Below are 17,597 nucleotides of genomic sequence, written 5' to 3' on the forward strand. Positions count from 1 at the left end.
ACGGCTCTCTGCCCCCTATATATAGGGGCTAAGGGGTGTAGCAGAGTGGATAACAACATTGCCTTCCACCCAGAGGAGCAGGGTTCGAATCTCACCTCGGCCATCATATTTTCATTTACAAAATTAAAGCAAATAAACATCTTGTACTTTGAAATATTTTTCTAATTTCTTAATAGGACTCTGGAAGCTATATTTGCAAACAGATTTAATAATAATTTGAACATTATCTTTTAAAAAGTGGTGTTTTTTTTAGGTCCTAAATGTACATAACGCGGTAGCGTACGTACATATAAAATGTACATAACGCGGTAACGTACGTACATATAAAGTGTACATAACGCGGTAGCGTACGTACATATAAAGTGTACATAACGCGGTAGCGTACGTACATATAAAGTGTACATAACGCGGTAGCGTACGTACATATAAAGTGTACATAACGCGGTAGCGTACGTACATCTAAATTGTACATAACGCGGTAGCGTACGTACATATAAAGTGTACATAACGCGGTAGCGTACGTACATATAAAGTGTACATAACGCGGTAGCGTACGTACATATAAAGTGTACATAACGCGGTAGCTGCCCTACATCTAAAATGTACATAACGCGGTAGCGTACGTACATATAAAATGTACATAACGCGGTAACGTACGTACATATAAAGTGTACATAACGCGGTAGCGTACGTACATATAAAGTGTACATAACGCGGTAGCGTACGTACATATAAAGTGTACATAACGCGGTAGCGTACGTACATATAAATTGTACATAACGCGGTAGCTGCCCTACATCTAAAATGTACATAACGCGGTAGCGTACGTACGTATAAAATGTACATAACGCGGTAACGTACGTACATATAAAGTGTACATAACGCGGTAGCTGCCCTACATCTAAAATGTACATAACGCGGTAGCGTACATACATATAAATTGTACATAACGCGGTAGCGTACGTACATATAAAGTGTACATAACGCGGTAGCGTACGTACATATAAAGTGTACATAACGCGGTAGCGTACGTACATATAAATTGTACATAACGCGGTAGCGTACGTACATATAAAGTGTACATAACGCGGTAGCGTACGTACATATAAATTGTACATAACGCGGTAGCTGCCCTACATCTAAAATGTACATAACGCGGTAGCGTACGTACGTATAAAATGTACATAACGCGGTAACGTACGTACATATAAAGTGTACATAACGCGGTAGCTGCCCTACATCTAAAATGTACATAACGCGGTAGCGTACATACATATAAATTGTACATAACGCGGTAGCGTACGTACATATAAAGTGTACATAACGCGGTAGCGTACGTACATATAAAGTGTACATAACGCGGTAGCGTACGTACATATAAATTGTACATAACGCGGTAGCGTACGTACATATAAAGTGTACATAACGCGGTAGCGTACGTACTTATAAAGTGTACATAACGCGGTAGCGTACGTACATATAAAGTGTACATAACGCATTAGCGTACGTACATATAAAGTGTACATAACGCAGTAGCGTACGTACATATAAAGTGTACATAACGCGGTAGCGTACGTACATATAAAGTGTACATAACGCATTAGCGTACGTACATATAAAGTGTACATAACGCAGTAGCGTACGTACATATAAAGTGTACATAACGCGGTAGCGTACGTACATATAAAGTGTACATAACGCGGTAGCGTACGTACATATAAAGTGTACATAACGCGGTAGCGTACGTACATCTAAAGTGTACATATCGCGGTAGGTTATTTTTAATAAATATAACATTGTCTTATGAAGTTCAGCATGTGGCTACCACTGTTACAAACTGTAACCTGTCCTACCAAACATTTAGAGATGTTGCCTTATGCATGTCAGAGCTCCAGCAGGGGGGTCATCGTTCCAGCACTCTTACCCAGCAAGAGGCCCTCTTCCTGGGGAGAGGTCTGTGACCAAGACCCCCCCAGCCTGGAAGTGGGAGATTAATTTTTTATTTCACATTAGGGGTCTGGAATCTATATTTGCAAACGGGTTAAATAATAATTTTAACATTATATTAAAATAAGTGGCGTATTTTTTTTTAGTTCTGGCCCGACGGCAGCGGCAAAGGGAGTCTATGGGTCCTGTACGGCCGGTCCACGTTTCGGACGCTTGGCCCTCCCAAAAATGCGCCACTTTGACGGACGTGCGGGCTCGGCCAATGCGTGAACCTTTCCCGTTTTTCCCTTCCCGCCCCCTGCCACGCTGGCGCCATCCCCGCTCCGACAGGTTGGTGGCGCCGAAGGCCCGACGCCAGCAGCAAAGGGAATCTGTGGGTCCTGTACGGCCGGTCCACGTTTCGGCCGCCTGGCCCCTCCCAAAATCGCGCCACTTCGACGGACGCGCGGGCTCGGCCAATGCGGGGCTGTACGGCCCCCCCCCTCCGCCTGCGTACGGTTCTCGACCCTACCCCCGGGCGCCACACTGTGGATGGAGCCCGCGCTGCGAGCGGAGAAGGGCCTTCTTTGGGGGGCCGCCGCACGGCCGCCGTGCGCGGCGGCGGGACGGCGGGGGCGGCGCTGCGGGCGGGGATCCGCTCTGCACCTGCCCGGCCCGCCCGCCGATTTTTAAGGGGGCCGGCCCGGCCGCGGCGAGCTTCGGAACGCCGCCGCGCATACCTGGGCATTGGGGCCGTACGGGGCTGTACGGAAACGGAGGGTCTCGTTTCGCCCGCCCGCCCTGGAAATTTTGGTTTTGGCCCTAGGGGGGTCAAGGGAAAATGACTGTCTGCATACACTGGAGTTGAATGTCTCATCTAGTTTCTGAGTCGTGGACCAGAACTTTGTCACTGAGGTGCATCGACAGCGAATCACTGCAACACGTGGGGGACGAAATGTGGAGTTCCATACATGGAAGCTGTGAGTGCGAAGTCTAAACTCCAATCTCCTTTCTGCCTGATCTGCTGTACATGTCAGTCCAGTCCATCTCAAGGACCACAGACTGATAACAGACTTTTTGTTAAGGTAATTCAGACTGTTATTTCTAGCAATATTCTTCTGACCAAATTTTATGGAATGTGATTTCTAATATTTTTTCTGTGTCTCCAACTCTTGAGCTTCTAGGCAAATGGATTGGTGCAGGTAATAACTTCTTAAGGCAGCCGATTGGGCAGATACGAACACTACAGGTTTGCAGTTTTGAAAAATATACTACTGTCTCTTAAAATTTTTACTATATAACTGATATGTTCCTTTTAAACATGAGTTTTAATTCTATTATGCCCAGGACCGTATTGCTCATAATTGACAGCAGAAGGTGTATTTTACCATCACAATTATTAGCAGAAAATCCACTGGGGTGGGGATATTTTTCACATTTAGGGTTCTGTGATGCTGCAAGCTCACAGCTGCATGTCATAAATTTACAGACTAGAAGTTCTTATCAGCTTCTATGACGCAGGGGGCCTCTCACTAGCAGGCAAAGGGGTGATTTGGGTGAGACGTCTTGTTTCCTATTCATTGCAGAGATACACTTTTTAGGTTAAACGGATCTGTTAGGCTATTTCTTGATAACTCATAAGTATTGAGATTTTTCTATTGTACAATATAACTGTTGCATGCTAAAACTTATCAGATTTTCACCAGACTTTGCCGTTACCAGGTGTTTTATTCAGGTAAAACCCAATATTTTATCAGTATGTAAGTACCTTGGAACAGTCAGCATTTTCATACCATCAAATTGCTGTGAGCACATTAGAATAATCATTATTTCAATGGGTACACTGATCTTACACAACTTTTGGAGGACTTCTTGTAGATCTGTGGGATTATGAAATTGCGTTAAGTTTTGATCTGAATCCAGGATATAGGGCAGTGTTTTTCATACTTCAATTCAGATAATTATTTGCAGTTAATTGATTCCCTGTGGTGACTAATACTATTCTTTGTTAATGTTTTGTAACAAAATTAATTTTGTTCCAAGCAGAGGGATATGACATAAACATTTATATGATAACACTATATTGTAAAGCCATACAGATCTTAAACTTTATATCAACCCTTGGCACAAGTAATTTAAGGGAAGGATTCTTGTGCAGGACCCCACGGAGGTATGTAACTGCATTGTAAATCAGATAACGGTTGTTTAAACAAAAAGAAACCCCCACAAAAGACCTTACCCATGGCTCTCTGGAATGTTTGTTAAGTGACTCCCAAAACAGACCGGAACCGTAAATTAGATTTAATTAGCGGAGTGTCAGACACCACGTATCTGCTATAGATAGATTATATGAGGGGGTTCTTGGAAAAAGGCTTAAACAGTTTAAGCAGGACAATAAAGTGAATGTTAAATTAAACAGAAAAACTACATAAACCTAAAAAAACTGGATAAAACAGAGATAAACAGAGGGTAACTTATTGCATATTTAGTTTACTTTAAAACCATTGGTGTGTCAGGTAGGTTTGTTAAGGATTCAAAGCCACGTATATCTTTTGCAGTAAACTGGATCAGGATTTGTAACAACTGGATAAAACAAAATGAGGGTTTGCTTTTCCTCTCAGATTAAAAATAGGAACTTTTTCGTAGCATACACATCTGAGTATGGAGGAAATGGTACAGAAGTGAGGTGTGGTGACTGCTGAAAGGTTTTGTGTGGAGTGGTGTGCTGAATGGTAATCTTTAATCTTTAATCCAGAGAACATTCTGACATTCTTACAGGAAAATGTACTTTGATTTCAAATTAAATTAACTAATTTTGGATTCCACAGACATGGCGATTCCCACCGGAGGTATAAAGTTTTTGTGCAGGCATTCTTTTGCAGGACAATCAGAGGCCCAGCGTCAGGAAAGAGGAATTGCAATAAAATGTCTCATTAACTATTACATTTCTAAAATAGGTTTCTCATAGGATGGAGAAGGAACAAAGGGAAGGTGGTAAGGATTAATGGGGAGAATTCTAAACACAATTGGTTAAAGTTCTGTGCACAGATGAAATTGGTAATGGGGTGAAAAAGCTGTGAAGTGTTTTCTTGTGGGAGTGTTCAGTTAATTTCATTACAGGATATGTTTCCATATGACTGAAAGGAGCTTTTCGGGACCGAAGTCAACCTCCGGAATTACAGGTAGCACACGACATTTGATATTTAAACGATTGTCGTGTAAGTTTCAGGTTGTATTGGAGACATAAAATTAGGAGAGTTCAGGAATGGGAGGGGGAGTCCACTGACCCCCGACTTCGACGGAGTGCACGCTAAGGTTATCGACAAGCAGATGTGGTGGGCCAGAGGTCAGGGGCCCATCAGACTCCAGGAGCCGTGTGTACCAGCCAAACAGAAGTTCCAGGGAGACATCACCGGAACAACTTATCTCGCAGAGCCACCCACGGAGGGGCAGCTGGAATTTTATTTTGTTTTCGTTTTTTATTTTTAATAAAGATTAACATACAGTTCTGTGGAGACCGTGGTTGGAACACTGACTCTTTACACCATCTTCTTTAAAGGCGAGAAGAAGACATCTCAGAGATGCAAGACATCATGACAACGATTGAATGCATTGTGTAAAAACGAAAAAAGAAAATGAGAGTTTTGTAACCACTGCATATGTCTTATAAGTTCCATATTCATAAGGTGTTCAATATTAGTATCGTTAGAATCTTGGTTTTGCATTGCATGAAAAAACTGTTTTTTATTCTGTGGTTTGATCTGAGTGTAGTGCTTTCATGGGTTATCTTTATTTCTAAAAAGACATCTTATTAATCTAGGTTAGGACTCTTAAAGTCATATTTAGATCATATAATAGTTTCTGGTAGTTGCACATTTATTTTAGCCTTGCACCTCTCGGATAAAGGTGCTTACTTTTCTTAATTTTAGTAGGTTAGAGATTCAGATAGGTTTCGTAGCTTTTTAGCTTATACTTGGGTTATTTTACATTTAAGGGGAACATTTAAACTTCATTTGATTTCATAAGTCGCCAACAGAGGGGACAGTGGGTTACAATATTACATCTTACTATTTACATTTTGTTTAAGGGTTTCAAGACATAGACTTAGTTTAGCCTAGTTGTTGGTTTGATCTTTGAGGGATCAAAACAGTAGGGGTTGTTGAGAATTAAAAATATATCTTAGTTGGGGTTACTGAGGAAAGCAGAGGGGAGTCTGCTCTTCCTGCTCCAGCGTAAGATAAACATGGAGTTTTATTGTCCCGAGGGGGTGGTCAGCAGGAGAGGGGGTCAGTCATCCTCCCACTGAGCCATGCAGGAGGAGTTTAAAGTTGATAAAAGGAATGTCTTGGTAAAACTTACTTCAGACAGACAGACTTATCCACCGGTGAGAACAACATCTTGTAATGGTATGTACTCTGTCTCCATATTTAATTTCTATGAATTAAATATGTATTTAAACCGTTCTACCTCTGATCAATGATTCCTTATTTTATTGTCAAATCTTAAACCGGGGTAAAAATGGGCCTTTAGTAGCGAAGCAGGATTAGGCCAATAATAAATAAATCACACTGCTAACAGCCACTTTTCTTCCAAGCGGCCCTCCCCCATTGTCTTTTTGCCATTTAATCCCTAAGTAGCCTTGCTGTGATGAGAATATACAACCCACAGCCGTTAGCAGCTGCTATTCCTCCTTTTCCAGCATGAACTTGGTATCTTGAAGATGTTCTTCTTCGAAATGTTGGCTACAGACGACGTGTTTTCTCTCTGGCCAGAAGCACAATGGCAAATCCTCTCTCTTCAAGTAGGTAATCCAACAACAGAACACGTGGTGGATCATGAATTGGAAGGGTTAAAAAACTAATGTTTTTTTCACTTTTACCCGATGTATTGGAACATCCAACTGCCATGCATGTGATCATTGTTGCTTCAATAATAGCTCTCGCAAATTTCAATGGTGAAGTCCTCTAGAAATCCGAAATAATTGTTGTGTAGAAAAGTTCCTTACCGTGACACTACGTCACATAATGTGATGTCGGGCGGCTATTATTGCCCATATTTGGGCAAATATAGCCGCCTCCATACACAGTGATCGAGACGACAATATATGCTTTTATTTTCTTATTGATTAACGCTAAATTCATTAAATCACCACAGGCATATTAGTTTTAGGTAGAGCTAATGATCCACTGATTTTTCCTTGTTGACCGGACTTCTCCTTTGATGATATAAATATTGATTCATGTTGCTTCAGTTTATTTATAATGAAGCAGTTCACAACAAAAGGCAACATAAAGACATGTAAAATCAGACAGATCCATCAATCTTTCCAAGGAGAACATTGGTGACTGTAAAGAAATCAACAATATTTCTGATGAATTGTTTAATAGCAGATTTGTCTCCCTGTCTCCTCAGACTGAGTGGCTGTAACCTCTCAGAGAGAAGCTGTGAAGCTCTGTCCTCAGTTCTCAGCTCCCAGTCCTCCAGTCTCAGAGAACTGGACCTGAGTAACAACAACCTGCAGGATTCAGGAGTGAAGCCTCTCTCTGCTGGACTGGAGAGTCCAACCTGCAGACTGGAAACTCTCAGGTACAAAGTTCTCCATCCTGTTGAAACCAGATTTCTGTTCTTTACCTGCTAAAAACATGATAGAAATGTTAGTTCAGTAATAGATTTGTCAACTTTTTTTTCTGACCGTTACTCCCTATGAATAGAAAGTAGGCCCAGACTTTGCGTGTAAGAGTGGTTCTCTAATGGGTTCTTTTTCACCCACATGAATCCCCCACTCCCCCGAACACAACAAAATGGGCCACTTTTATTATTTTCTGTTTGGATGCATATTGTCATTACTTTGATGATTACCCAGAATCCCATTTAAATTTATGTACACTATATAACAATGGTTTCTAACAGCTAGAATTTTTCATCATTGCCACACTTTTTAACTATATAACCATCTTGTTATAGATCCATCCTGTTAAAACCAGATTTCTGTCCATTACCTGCTAAAACCATGGTGGAAATACAAGTTTATTATTCAAAATTAAAAAAAGAAATACCTCATTGTGCAATTTAACACTCTACAATATTTACAGCTTCTATCCTACAATGTGAAATATTTACACACATATATTTAACAATTGATAAAACAATCTATATCTGCAATGTACAGAACACCCAAGACTGTACACTGTACCACTTAATATTAATATTGTATATATTTTTGATAAGATGACATTTTGATATTTATGCACTGGTTGGAGCTGGCTTTAATCTTGTTGTACATGTGTGGAACATGTTGTACAATGTCAATAAATGGCATTGTGATTCATTCTGGTTCTAATTCTGATACATTATCTATTAACAGACAACCATACGTTACCTCAATGCAGAGAGGCGGAAGGCAATCACCTGGGCCCCCACCAGTAATGGGACCTATCGGTTGCCCAGCCATTTGACAGTAAACCTGCATTATTTATGCACCTTTGAAATAAAATATTAGGATTTACACTCAAAAAAGTAATGAAAACTTTAACTTAATTCATCATCGACTTCTGCTTCCATTTCCATATACTAAAATGGACTATTCTCTCACCACATAAAAGATTCCAGAAATGCAGTGTACCAATGAAGCCGCAGGAGAGCTCAGAACAGAGAAAGATGATGCAGAGCTATCAAAGCAGAGCTGAAAGCTAAAAAAGCAAGAGAAAAGTTGTTATTCTACCAACATGATCTACAGCCCTGGATGTTTTCTAAACAGTCCCGGATCCCATGGAAAAAGACATTAGATGCTTGTTAAAAAGATACATTAAGCCCAAAATTGACATTTGATTTAAGTATTTAATATAAAAAAACAATCAGATTCATTTTTATTGTATTCTATATAGTCACTACCTGCTCCACCATAACCTGACAATGATTCAAAAGAAAAGACAGAACAGATTATTTGTGCACAGGCAACACCATGACTAAATTACTCTCACAACCAGCACCTAGTGTTTTTGAAGATGAAGTCAATTATTTCCCAGTTTCCCACTATAAAGCAAAACATAAGTGGTAGGTAATTTGTCCTTTCCATATCCCCGTTTCCTGGTCATCACGCCCGCCAGAGTTGACACAGCACATCCCAAACACACACAGGCCAGAGCCCAGAGTGACAGAAATGAGTGATGAGACAGCAAGAAAATGACATGCAGTAAGTGGGAAAATATAGGAAAACGTAAAATAAATACTGGGAGAAAGAGAGCACACTGAAAGACATTATCTGACCTCAGATGGGAGATTTCTCAACGGCATTCTGCTGATTCTGCAAGTGTGAAATATGTGCTCACCATACACTGCTAACACCACTGATCCATATCACTGCTTTATTCTCTATCTCAGCTTCATTTTAGGATTCCGTCATTGAGATTAAAGCGATCTAAACACCAGAACAATGGTTCTAATAGGACCACCAGTTTATATTTAGAATTTTAGGTCCAGTTTGAAGAAAGCTTAAAGCCAGAACCTTCTGCAGAGCTTGTTTTAATTTGCAGAGTTTCGATACCAGTGGAGCTTTAGTCAGAATTAATTTGTTAACGTGTTGAATTGTGTGTCTGCAGCTTGTCAGGCTGTCTGGTCTCAGAGGAAGGCTGTGCTTCTCTGGTATCAGCTCTGACCTCCAACCCCTCCCATCTGAAAGAGTTGGACCTGAGCTACAATCATCCAGGAGACTCAGGAGTGACGCTGCTGTCGGCTGGACTGAAGGATCCACATTGGAGACTGGAAGCTCTCAGGTATGGAGGAAAAAAGGTATAGATGTACTTTATGATAATGTTTGACTGCTCCTCTCCCATCAGATAAATGCTTCAGAAGCCTTAAAGCCAAAACAAATTAACTTAGAAACAGCTTCTTCTGAAGAGCTGTGAGGGTAATCACCCCTTGATGGGAGACTGCAGTCCAGCACTTTAGAATCACCCGCACTGTTACCTGCCCATTATACATTACAGTCACCTTAATGTTACTGTCTACTTCCACATTATCTTCTCAGAGTACCTAAATGAACATTTCTATAAATGAAGAGCTGAATCATCTATATTCAATAAGCACCTTACTACCTTATTATCATTAACTGTAACTAATGAAGCACTTGTCCATACAACCTTTGAACCCTCCTATTTTAATCTCTCTTGAATGCTACAGTAAAAAACTTACCCATGTTCATTGCCTGTTTGTCTGTTTATTTGCCTTCATTATGTGTAATGTGAACTGTAATGTGAACCGGAGTAGCCAAAGAGAAGTTTTTATTCTTGATTCCTGATACAGAGACCTAAATCTGCATCTGAAAGCATCACTTGTCCTGGTCATTGGATCTGGGGTCATCTCGGCTTTAAAATCAATAAAACATTTAAAATCATTAGAGAGAAGTCTACAAATACTACTACTACTACTACTATTCATCTAATATGCAGAGAAATAAGTAGAGCAACTGAACTATAATATGTAGTAATAGACTAATAAATGAGATTAAATGAAATATAATTAACTATAATAATCCGTGTAAAAAGTTAGATTTGAATCAGTTAATGCAGATTAAAGGTGGATATAAGCAGACATATGTTGTGACTTTAACACACGTGAAGTATTATGCGGAGGAAACAGAACAGTTGGAATTGGAGAAAAATAGTAGAAGAACATTTAGAGGCTAATAATTTATTCCGTTGAATGATGAAGATGAACCAGAACAGATGTTCATACAGGAAATGTATCAGTCCTTGATTTAACACTAGTGTCCAGGAATATTTCAGCTGGTTGTGAAATGAGATTTATTAAACGACTTATATGCAGGCAGAGGTCATTGCCCAGTTTGCTGTAATATTCTCCTCACTAAGAACCACTCACAAGGAAAATTAAAGGGCCAAGGGTCTTCAATGGCACTGAGTAGAAACTCTAAATATATATTTGTGAAAGAGAAGTTCACCAGTTAGATTCACATGATGAAACAAAGAGGGTAGAAAGAACTTTAAACTTCATTTTATTGAGTTTTTCATTTTATAAACAACAAAAAGAGAAAAGGAACAATGAGCCAATCATCAAACAGTGTTGGGTCAGAGCTGTGTTTTCACAAAGTCTCAGATCCTCCATCTAACAATGATCCAATTACTTATTACTACCTTTAGTTTTATTGCACCAGTAACATTACTGTAGGTTCCTGTTTTATAAAATGTTTATTTCAGATTGTCTCCCAGTCTTCTTCAGAACAAACTGGGCCCGGTTCTTCCTCCCATCTCTGCTGAATTGCTCCAGAGTTCTGCTGCTTCATGGACCCAAAAGTACTGTAGAAGATCCAAGATATTTCTTTGCTGCTCTTCCTACCTGGACATCAATCAGAGCTTCTCAATGGGATCTGGAGCTCTGATTTTACTCCTGATGTGACATCAGGGAGGATCTGAGCTGAGAGCATCTAAAATGATCAGTGTTGGCAGTTTATCTTCACTTTTAAGTCCCTTAAATGTTTTAAACTGGCCGTTAGCAAATAGTTGATGAATGTAATGAAGTTTATATTCTGCCCATTTTTAAACTAATATCCAGGTTATTTGGAGCAAAGGACTTCATGTATCCAGTAGATGACAGGGAGAGATGGAGGTTGATGTTCCAACATTTTCTGGATCTTGGTCCATAGTTGAAGTGTTCTGCTTGTCCCTTCTGTTGTCTCCTTAAACTGATAGTCTAGATCCGACAGGATGTGCAGGGGTACGGTACCTGAGCTCTGCTCAATATGAAGCCAGAGCGTATCTCCATCATTCATGATCCAAGTCATGATGGATTTCATTCATGCAGCAACAATTCAACTTTTTTTTTGTAACAAAAGCAAACCAGTGTCACAACAATGTGCATTGACTGAAGGCACACAGCATATATTTTGTCATATAACTGCATAACTTATGACATAAATGTGACACGATAGTCTTGTTGTGTCTCTGCTCTGTCTTCTGTAACCCCCAGTTGGTCGAGGCAGATGAATATTCATACTGAGCCTGGTTCTGCTGGAGGTTTTTCCTTCCCGCTAATGGGTGGTTTTTCTTTCCACTGTCGCTTCATGCTTGCTCTCCCTGGTTTGTGAGTCTGAGCTCAGAGATCAGATCTTTGATTCTTGTTGAACTCTTTGTTGAATGTGATGCAGCTTCTCCTTTTTAATGTTTGTATTTCTGGATCTTCCAGTGCGGCCACAGCAGATTTCCACAGGGCTCTTTAGTGTTTCATTCATCCATCTGTGTGTGGGAGAGTGGATGGAACAGGGATCCAGAGTTGGTGTCAGTGTTTAGATTGATTGTATTTTAATGCTGATTATTAAATCAGGTGGAGCTTCCAGAAATGTTGACTTAGTTTCCTGATGTCCTTTTAGGCTTCAGGCTGTTTCATCAGGTTGTTACTGAGGGATTTCCTTTCTCCTCTCTGTTGGAGCTTTTCCTCTGTTTGGACAAATGAGTTGTGCTACAGCGCCACCAACTGTCCTCACTACATCCACTGCAGGTTGTAATGTTTCATCATCATCATCATCATCAGAGCCCAGGTGTCTGTCGGCTCTCAGCTCTTCTTTCTTTCTCTGGATTTTTACAACAAGTGGACGTGTCCAACTGTTGGACTGGTCCTTTCTCAGTGGAGGACAATGTGTGTCTGAGAGACATGTAATGTCCATGTTTGCTGCTGAAAGAGACTGATGGTCTGACCCCCTCCTCCTTTCAGGGTGGAGCCTGCTGGAGTCCGATGGTTGACACCAGGTCTGAGGAAGTGTAAGTGTGTTTTTCATTTGATTCATGACAATAAAGCAGCTCACATTCAACCATCTTCAAACTGTCCATCACTCATTCAGGAGTCATCATTAAAGTGTCAATAAATATTCAATAACTGCAGCTGGATTGTCTTTGTTCTCTCCATCAGATTCCTGTCAACTCACAACTGACACAAACACAGTGAGCAGATTCCTCAAACTGTCTGAAGACAACAGGAAGGTGACGCGTGTGGAGGAGCTTCAGTCATATCCTGATCATCCAGACAGATTTGATCGTCCTCAGCTGCTGTGTAGAGATGGTCTGACTGGTCGCTGTTACTGGGAGGTCGAGTGGAGAGGAGGGGTTGAGATATCATTGAGTTACAAAAGAATCAGGAGGAGAGGAGACATTAGAGACTGTTGGTTTGGAGCAAATGATCAATCATGGAGTCTGAACTGCTCTGATAATGTTGGTTACTCTGTCTCTCACAATAACATTAAAACATATATTTCCTCCTCCTCTGTCTCCAACAGAGTAGCAGTGTATGTGGACTATCCTGCTGGTATTCTGTCCTACAGAGTCTCCTCTGACTCACTGATCCACCTCCACACCTTCAACACCACATTCACTGCACCTCTGCTTCCTGCATTTGCGTTATGGTTCGGTTCTAGTTCCTCAGTGTTTCTGTGCTGATTGAGTCTAAAGAGTCTCCTCCTGTCAGAGAAAGCCTCTCCCTGTTGAACAGATAGTTCAGTCTGTTCATGTCTGTCTCTTTCACTCAGAAACACGTTTTCTCATTCATGGATTCAAATGTACATCAACATATACATTTATTATATACTAGTGTGTCTGAAATAAATACCTACTTTACTACCTAAATGTTGGGAAGTTTTTCTCAATCTCTGGACATGATCTGTTTCTGTCAGCTCTAATTTTTAATGCTTTTTAGATTCAAATGTTACATCTTCCTTTGGTATAATTGCTGCAATTCTATTTCATGTGTTTGAATGTGTTGTAAACAGATTTTCCTCTTCTGTATTTGATTAATCCCCACCTATCTGAGTTGCTGTACTCCCATACACCTGCCCACTCTCTTAGGTCTGTAAACCAGCATCTCCTTATTGTTCCTAAATTCAAGTGGAAACTAAGAGAAAGTCACTGTTGTGGCTCAAAAGTTGTGCCACTACATGTCATGCAGGCCGCCTCTCTTTCAGACTTTAAAACTCTTCCTAAACCACACATATTTGCAGAAGCCTTTTGCACATCATGAGAGGTTGACTATTTTCAATCATATGTAACTGTTTTTAATTAACTTTAACTATATCTTATTTGTCTATTTTACAGGGTTTCCATGCAGTAGTAAAATGTAGTAGATTAAATAACCTCAAACTAAGGCCATTAAAATGTAAAAAGTTAACAAATAGAACATGACTTGCTTGTCAATTTCCTGCTACCCCTTCAATATGTTCAGATTTTTCTAATGATGCTGACTTTTGTTTAAATTCGTTTAACTATAACATCTGCAAAAAAGAAAAAAAAAAGTATAACTACAGCAAGATCTGAGCCAACGTAGACCCAATTGGTTCCACTGTCTGATTTACTGCGCACAGCATGGAACCGCTTGATATGTTGAGAGTAGCGAGTCATTTTGCTCCTCACCATGGGAAAATGTAAGATTTCATAACCAGAGGTCACTCTTTTCTTTAGATGAGTTTCCATCTATTGGTTTATAGTGAATTAACCAGGCGACGCAAAGCATTGTGTTGTCATATACTGATGTTATGCTGTAATAAACAGGAAGTAGAAGATGCTAACTACCACGTGCCACAGATAATGTAATGAAGTAAAGTTTCAATGAGTGTGTTGCTATTTAATTTTTTTGACAGATGACACGAAGACATGCTTGAGTCTCCTCGTTGGTCCACATGTACCTGTTGTTGGTTCCAGTTATGTTTTCCAATTTCCAGCGTTGTGGGAACAATCAGGAAGACAATCAGGAAGCAGAAACAGCTGATCAGTCATGTGAGGTAAATGTTTCCCACGTCAGAACTTATTCGACATATGTTTCCTTCTCTTTAGCGCATTTACAGATTTTTACTTTTTTTGAAAAAGTAAAAATCAAGCGAGCGTAAGAAATTAATACAAAATTTAGGTTAATTTGAATTCTGTCTTTCCATTAACATGTTCTAATGTGATATTTCAAAATTCATTAAAAAGGTTCATGAAAACATTGCTTTTGTCTCAGTGTGAGAGGGAGTGTGTTTCTCTGTCCAGATTTTCTTCTTCTGTTTCTGTTCTCTTAGGACTGTGTCTCTCCTTTCCACTGCCATCTCACTCCCCACAGTTTGCTCTCTCTCTCGCTTTTTGTCAACCTGAATGTAATATTAAAATGTATCAGCTGAGAAATAAAGTACTTGTACAGATAAAGGTTTTACCACTTTTGTTAAAACTGCAATGGATTTTTCATTTTGGGTCATGTTCACTCTTGGGTCTGTTATCTGTGTTGCAGGTGATTTTGTTTTACATTAGTTGCTAGTTTTTCTCAGCTGATTAAGTTTGAGCATTTGCCTTATTATAAATATTCTATAGGGAACAGTGGCTTGTGAAATTTGAATGTCATTGGGTTTTGTTTATTTTCTTTAAAAAAAAAAAGTCTTCTTGAAATCCTTTTGGAATATTTATGTGTGAGGGCTTAGTCAAGACAAGATCAGTTACACCTTCAAGTAAGTGGGAAAAGCTTTTGTTATGGGTTAGAGATGGGCTGTGGTCAGTGCTGTGAATCCACCGCTCCCCCCAAAATTGTGTTGGTAGTAAAAAATATTGTAGTAAAAGAGGTTGTAAATACCCTGTGAGCTTCTAAACAGCAGATCTTCTAGATGATAGTGTTGGTGCTAGAACTACATTTTATATTATTTAATAAGAATTACCTGTGAAACGTTTTACCACAACCAGAAAACTGCTTTGTTGTTGCAGCCAAATCCTATGGGATTCTGTGAGAGTAGGGGGTAGCAAGATGGTGGCCAGTGACTTCATTTTTCAGCAATCCAGTGAATAAATAGAGATCAGTGGTTCTGCTCCAAGGGGCCATTATACTGGCAGTAGTTATTGTCTTCAGCCATCAGGGGCGCTGTTACCTTATATTGTGCTGTGGCTCATTCATTAGTCACTATAATATGAGTCTGGTTGGAATTTTATTCACTTATTTACTATTTAGTATGTTTGTATGTTTGATTTGCGATTCTGACCGTTCTGTTCTTGTTGTTCTGTTAGAAATCACACCAATACCCTCAAACTGGACCTCTGCATTCTGGTTTCAATAAAAGGATTTAACCCACTTAAGTCACATTAAAGTTTGCCCAAACGTCTCTCTGAGTCTTGTCCCTCTCTGATCAGAACCATCATGTTTTGGGTCCAATCAACAAACATCCTACAGATATCCTCTACAAAACCAGAATCTTCTCTGGTATCAGAACTTTCAGTTCAGTTTCTTTTTCATTTTCTTTCACACATTAATTATTTATTTCTACTTTCAGAACCAGGGATAAACCCAGAGAGTTCTGATGGTTCTAGTTGTTTGCAGCGACCACAGACTGTATATATACAATGGATCATGGATATAATGGGTTCTACAGTCTGTGACAGCGACCCACGGACAGACAGAGACAAACTGGGTTGGCTCTTTTTCCTGGTGCCGCTGCAGGACTTCATCACATTCAGAGTGCAGATGCTGTTGGTTTTTATGTGTGAGCAGGAAAAGAACCTGGGAAGTGTCTAAAGGTCTGATTAGTAAAAATGTTACAGTCCAGAAGAAGTTCTGCTCTGGAACTGACTTGAACTTTCAGCAGAACAAACGGGAAAAGGAGGAAAGAGGGAAGCAGAACTTTTCACATCCAAGTTTGTTCTGCTGGACCTTGAAGGCATGTTGTTCTGTCTAACTAAGGTTCTGTTCCTCTCTGACTGACATGTCTCTGGTCCTGGTTTGATCCGACCCGGTAAACAAACTGTTCCACGGTCTGTTCTCCCCCATAATGTTAGCCATCAGAATGATGTGCAGGCTTTTATCTGAAAATCAGAACCATGAAAATCAAAATTTTCTCCTCTGATCTGGTTTTACTATTTTGTTTAATAAATGGATTCTTTGTGTTATTTGTTGATGAACTTTGGACTGAAATAAGGTCTTTTATTTCATCAGTATCATTTATTCCTGTAGTCGGGGTTATCTGCAGCAGGAATCTCTTCTGCTGCTTTTTAAAAGCATCCACAGAGTCCAGTGATTACAGCTAATGAGGTTCCTTCCACAGTCTGGGTCCAACAGCTTGGACTGTCCGTCTCCTTGGATTCTAAATTGAGTCTGAGGGACCATCAGCAGGTTCTGCTATGAGGATCTCTGGCTCTGAGCTGCACTGTAAGGCTGAATCCAGTCCCAGGAGGAGGGGCTGCTGCCCATGCTGCACTCTGAATGTCAGAACCAGAATTTTAAAGTTGATGCCATGTGCTACAGGGAGCCAGTGGAGAGGTTTTAAAACAGAGGGAATGTGGGCTCTTCTGGTAGTGCGTATCAGGATCCTGGCAACAGAGATCTGGACCAGCTGTAGACGGGCCAGCTCCTTTTGTTCAGGGAGGTGAACAGATTCCAGTTGTCTAAAGGAGATGAAACCAAAGCATGGATCAACATCTGGAGCTCATTTTCAGAGACGATTGTTTGTAGCTTAGAGATGTTGCCCAGCTGGAAGAAGCAGGTCTTTAATTGCCGTTTTATTTGGTGTTGGTATGAAAAGTAGTTAGTCAGTAGCTCAATTTATGGACCTCGGACATCTTAAAAGAACAATAAAGATGGTAGGAGACAACGCTAAACTGTTGTATAATCCTCCCTAAAGCCCAGAACAGAGCAAACGTCTGTTTCTCCACAGGTTTAAAGAACAG

Source organism: Fundulus heteroclitus, chromosome 22 (assembly GCF_011125445.2).
Source record: "Fundulus heteroclitus isolate FHET01 chromosome 22, MU-UCD_Fhet_4.1, whole genome shotgun sequence".
In the NCBI taxonomy this organism is placed as follows: Eukaryota; Metazoa; Chordata; class Actinopteri; order Cyprinodontiformes; family Fundulidae; genus Fundulus; species Fundulus heteroclitus.